General features: G+C 40.4%; 1 protein-coding gene across 1 annotated transcript in view; it reads left to right on the top strand.

The window, feature by feature from the left end:
- The first annotated feature begins 296 nt into the window (after positions 1-296).
- adcy2b (adenylate cyclase 2b (brain)) overlaps positions 297-6,000 on the top strand; it is a 905,909-nt gene continuing 900,205 nt past the window's right edge. Inside the window, exon 1 of the mRNA XM_078539078.1 lies at positions 297-347. The gene's annotated coding sequence lies outside the window, so the exon portion shown is untranslated. The remainder of the gene's footprint in view (positions 348-6,000) is intronic.

Below are 6,000 nucleotides of genomic sequence, written 5' to 3'. Positions count from 1 at the left end.
GGGGCGCAGTCTGGTTTACCTGGCAGCGGCCGTCACCTCAAAATAACCTGAGCAGAAAGGGGCCACTGTGTTTGGGGCACGTCGCTTTTGAAAGGAGTAAAGACTGCAATAACTGCAGATTTGCTCGAGCCACAATTTCTTGCTGGATGAACAACACTTCTGCTAGCGGCGGCGCGAGGCTTTCTCATTCTTATTGCAAAGGACTCTGTGCAATGTTGTGAGCGACGACAGGGGGTGGAGGATCAGGAAGGTTTCGCCAGCAAGAGAGCGGGCAATAGCGCAGTTGCACAGCGCAAAGAAAACCTCCCAAGGCAGTCAAGGAGACAACTCGCTCAGTTTGAAGATCCGTAAGTAATGTAATGCTGTTTGAAGACAGGCAACAGTATGCGCGAGGAGAAATATTTAGTGCAAACTGTACCCGCGGCGTTGTCCGTGTAAAGTTCAGATGAATTAAAATAATGGTTTTCACGCGTTTCCATTTCCAAGACGACCACATAGTTACAGGGGAGCTGGATACTTTTTAATGTAAAACAGTTTGTTCCATCTGTCGCATATAGCTGACCCCCAAACTTAAAGCAGGTTAACATATATAAGGTTGGACTTATTTTTGATGCGAAGAGCACGTTTCGTGCAACGTCCGTATGTGATATAGTGTGGAACGAGGAAAGCAGGGCAGTTTGGCTTCTTGAGCCTGTAGGTTAGAATGAATAATTCTAACGCTGCCCCCATCGCTGGATGATCGCTGTCTGGAGTGCTGAATGACATTGAGTTCGCTGTAGTTTGTGGGTGATCGACAGTTTCAAAATTCAGCCCATGCACCCAGGATCATTATTCCAGAATGTCTCAAACTCTCCCCTTAAAAAAAATAACGGAACCACCGAACTTAAGGTGCATTTAAGACAGCTCAGGCAAGTTAAATCTTGGAAAGCCTCAATGGAAAAGGTAAGCGGGACTTGGCCTGATCAATTCTGTGAGAACACTTTATCCCTAAACTAAATAAACGAAAGCTAAAGCTGATAGCGGAGTAGGTCGGCGGGGATCTTAATTTGGAAGTATCTTTATCGAGTGAAAGGTTATTGAGAGTCAGCACTATATCGGGGTTTAATCTGGTCAAATCAACGCATTCCACATGTGAGTTGATATATGAAACGGTGAAAATAGATTCGAAACTAAATGTTTATGCGGACAGAGCTTTGGGTACTTTACGAAGCAAACACGGCTACTGACGTTTTGCAGTTTGTGATTCAGATGGGTTTGTTGTGTTGCGCGCGTACAGCATTAAACGGGAGTGAAATGGCATCGGGTCCCAGTGAGAGTGTTCAGCCAGAAGTTATTCAAAGGACCAGCCACAGAGGCGCAGTCTTAGTAATTGTGCCCGATCATTTCTCCAGTCTCAACAAAGCACTAGGTTTATAGGTTATAGAGAATGATTACTATTTAGCAAACGAGTGCACCAGATCCTAATTTAACAGACCGCGAATTATTTTTCACTTTGAACTTGTTAGGACATCAATGCATAAGAAATAGGAACAGGAGCAGGCCATGCGGCCCCTCGAGCCTGCTCCACCATCCAATAGGATCATAGCTGATTTGCCAGAATTCCACTTGCCGGCCTTATACCGTGATCCTTTGATATCAAAGTTGTGCATGCCATATTGCTTATTGGAGAAGTTAAATGGAAGAATTAAATGGCCTTAATTTGCTTCACCACAATGGTTGATAAATATACGTGTGTGCTTTTATATAGTCGAAATATCAGAACATGACTTACATTCTCAAAGTTTATCACTTTATCCATGAGTATGATTTTAAGCATTCCTCCTCCTTCATTTACCCTCATTGTATGAGTGGTAGCAGTGTATATATAATATTTTCCAAAACACAGCTACATAACTTGTCCTTGCACGATAACAAAAGGAGCATTGTAGTTGCTAGATGTTTGTTCAGTTTTCACTATTAAACTGAGTACCAGATTGTATAATATTCGACATTAACTATTGTGGAGGGATGATTGTGTGTGCACATTTCACTAACATGTCATTGTGATCACTTCTTTAATGATATCACATTTAAATGGGGACACTCTAAGCACCAAAATTGACAAGTGTTTTGGAACAGCCTGTTCCACAAACTAAGCCTGTTCAAAAACTCCTCAACCTTTAAAAATATTTTTTGAATTTAATTTTTCATTGAAAAACTTTTTCTTAAAGTTGAGGTTAATGAATGTCACCATTCATTCACTACTTTTTCCTTTCTAGGTAATATGGAAAATGTGTTTATTTTAAATGTCACCCAGAAGACTCTGGTTCATTTCTATTTTGTTTTATCCCCCTTTCATTCACCCCACGTGAAATAATCATTGCTATATATCTAAGGTATTAACCCTTTCCTTGACATTAGCTTGAGTAAATCCATGCTTGTCCAATGGACTGGATCCATAGTGGTTGTGAGGTAAGGTGTACAGTTAGTTAATTTTCCTAACATTGAATGCCATGCATACAGTTTTGGACACCTATTATAGAGTGCACAGTATAGATTAATCAAGGTAATATCAGGATTTGGGCAATAAATGCTGGAATTGTAGCGTTGCCCGTATGCCATGAACAAATAAAAAATGGGAAATTATAATTACAAGGAGCAACATGAAATACTGTGACTACTTCAACTGAAATAGCAAAAACTAAGAGGAGATTTAATAAATGCTTTTAAGATTTCTAAAGGTTTTAAAGAATGAATAGAAAAAGCCAATTTTCCCTAGTTAGGAAGTTGGAGACAAGGAGTCATCAGTTTGAAGTCCTTGCTGATTGAAGAGCAAGGTTATGACAAACTATGCAAAGGGTTGCTGGAGTGTGAAATATTTTCCACTGGGAATGGTTGAGGAAAACATCACTGCATATTTTATAGGAAAATTAGATTGTATCTTCCTTTGCTTCATTTACCCAATGGTATTTTCCTCAACCATTCCGACTGGCAAAAGCACCAGACTTCCTGTAGAATTATTTAAATGGAAGGCCCGTCATTTACATATTTTTGAAAATACAAAATTAACAACTTTTATGAATTATAGCAATTCTTGATCTGATTACCTGTGGAATTGTCTTTGGGAATAACCAATGCTTGCTTTGCATCTTTTTAGTACATGATTATTGACAGTTTGAGACATTGAAACCTTCTGTGTATTTGGTTTTAAGTATCATTTCCATTCAGTCTTTAATGGAACCTTGATTTAACAATTAAACCAAGTGTTGTGCATACCATATTTACTGAAGTACTAATTTTTTTTTGAATAATGGAAATATCAAACAGTACCAGAGTTACACACAAAAAACTAATTCTTATTTATATATGCATTAAACCACATAATATAGCAGAAGAAAGAGGTGAAATACAGGCATTTGAGTGTAATAATTAATAGTAAATCCATTTTGAATAAGAGGGATCTTGTAGCACAGTGGGTAGCATTGCTACCTCTGGGCCTGAAGCTCTTGGTTCAAGTCCCACTTCAGGATTTGATGACCACAGAAAGTGTTCATAATTTGGCCAAACAGGTTGATTATCAGCCTGTAGATCCTCAACATGTCTGATGGCAGATGATAAGAAGGGGAGAGTTTCCTGGTCAGCCATACTGTAGAAGGCAATGACAAACCCCTGCCATAATTTTCTAGCATAATCATGGACCAATCCAATAGAAGTCCATGGTCTCAAACATCCTCTTAGGGCATGGCACCTGAAAGAGGAGGAGGATTTTGAATAAGATTCTAAGATCTTAAATTGTCCTCTCCAATATAACTTGGTGTTTGTTCCTTTTTCGTTTTAATGCACGCTATCCAATCAATACTCCTATAGCAATATTTTGGTAAATTTATTACCAGCTTATGCTACAAAGATCTTTTAACTGATTTTCCAGCATTTAAACAGTACACAGAGAATCTGTAGGTATCTTTTCACCCAGTTTTAAGTTTCCCTTTCTTTGACGTGAACTACTGCAAAAATCTGAATGATACTGTCAAAATTAACACAGTTGTCTAACACTGTAGTTCACGGCTTTGCACATCATACAATAATACAGATTTTAAAAAATGCAGTGAATGCAATTAATATACTGAGGTATGAAGATACCACTTACAATGGTAAAAAAAAATCTGTCTGCTGTAATAAGAGACTTCAGATCATGTTGACACTTGATGGTCGCCCAGCTACATTCATTAGAATATCAAACCAAACAAACCTTATACTAAACCTAAGATCCCTAGAAAGATGCCTTGCTCTCAAGTCTGTCAGCCAACTCAAAATGAAGCAAAGGACAGGATCCATTTTATTTCTGGTTGCAGCATAATTTTGCAATATACAAAAGTAGCATTAAAAATTTTGATTTCGTGACTGAATTCTTCAATGAACAAACAAGAGTGTTATCGTATTTTAGCCATAACATTAAGAGTATGGAATTTTAAATTGGAAGAAGTACATGTATTTTGCAGTTTTATTCCTTCTGGGTGAGACAATTTACATGTACTTCCTCCAATCTACTATATTGTGTTACATAGAATATACAACATTCTGTTTCTGTTGTACTGATGGCTTTTTTTCCTACTGCTATTGTTATCTTGAGTAAGAACAGCTACTCCACCTCTTTTTTTACCCTCTCTATCTTTTCTAAATATGTTGTACACTGCAATGTTTAATTCCTAGTGTTGAGTTTTCCGTAGCCATATCTCCATAATCCCTGCAATTATCTGGTTCCTCATAATGGGTAGAATTTTTAGCTTGTGCGTGGACTTGCGCCCAACCCGCTCGAGCGTAAAATAGCACGTGATGACGTTGGGCGAGCGTCCTGACATCATCCCACGCATGCGCGATATTTCAGTTGGCGGGTGCGCACGAAAGTCGGAAGCGCGCTCGCCAACAATTAAGAGGGCAATTAAGCCCATTAAAGTTCCAGTTGTCCGCGTTTTTTCGTGTGGCTTGGGCAATAATCTAGGGATTATCACCCTTGAGGCTTTGCTTTTTAATTTAGCTTGTAACTGCTGCTGCTCCCTCAGCAGGATGTCCTTCCTGTTCCTACCTATGGCAGTTTTTTTGGGACACAAGGAACCTTCCTTGTTACATGCTGGGTTGGCTCCCTGGTGCACTCCTGTCCCCTTGACCTCTTCTGCCTCCGTGGACTTTTGCTAGAGGTGGGCTCACAGTAGCAGCAGCTACCTGCCTGGCAGTGGTGGGTGGCCAGTTAGAGTGATCAAAAGGGTATTAAGCCCATATTTTTTGATTGCAATAAGATCTTACGAACAGTGCATGGGCGTATGCTGTGTCAGCACCATGGCAATTCAGCTGAGATGGCTGCACAGCGGGAAGCTATTGTCTAAAGAAATTGACATCCAGTCAGCATTATAAAGTGGGGAAGCAACAGAGATAATTCCTTGCATAACGAGAGACCTGAAATTAAGGAATCTTCGGGCTGGGACAGCTGATGGAACAAATGTTGGTGGTGTTAATTTAGGGTGTCTTGTGCAAAACGTAAATTGTCAAGTCAACTTGGCTGAGCAGACCACACTTTGAGGGGCGCATCCAGGCATAGGGTCTACTTATTCACTGGTTAAGTGGGCCATGGAAGAGGAGCAGCACATCCAGCAACAGGCAGCAGAGTGCCACAGAGGGGTTGGCCGAGGGGCAGGAGACAGAAGAAAGGACAACTCTCACCAGAGAATATATAGGCAAAGGATCAGCTTTCTTGAAGTATTGCAACAGCAATGCTGTGGAAGGCTGCGCCCCTCGTGAAAGGTTGTCGAGAACATATGCGTACTTTTGAATGAGGTACTCAGGCCCCAAGGAGCGGTTGGATATCCAGTGCCTGAGCAGTGAAGATCACGGTCACCCTGAATTTTTATGCTTCTGACTCCTTCCCAGCCTTGGCCGCAGACAATTCCACACTCTGTCATCTATAACTGCATGACACAGGTGACATACTGTAATGTGAGAGCACTAATCGAAAAGCAATATACGGCA

This window comes from Cetorhinus maximus, chromosome 3 (genome assembly GCF_964194155.1).
Source record: "Cetorhinus maximus chromosome 3, sCetMax3.hap1.1, whole genome shotgun sequence".
Taxonomy (NCBI): domain Eukaryota; kingdom Metazoa; phylum Chordata; class Chondrichthyes; order Lamniformes; family Cetorhinidae; genus Cetorhinus; species Cetorhinus maximus.
Note: the sequence above shows the minus strand (reverse complement) of the source record. Positions and strands in the feature narration are given on the sequence as shown.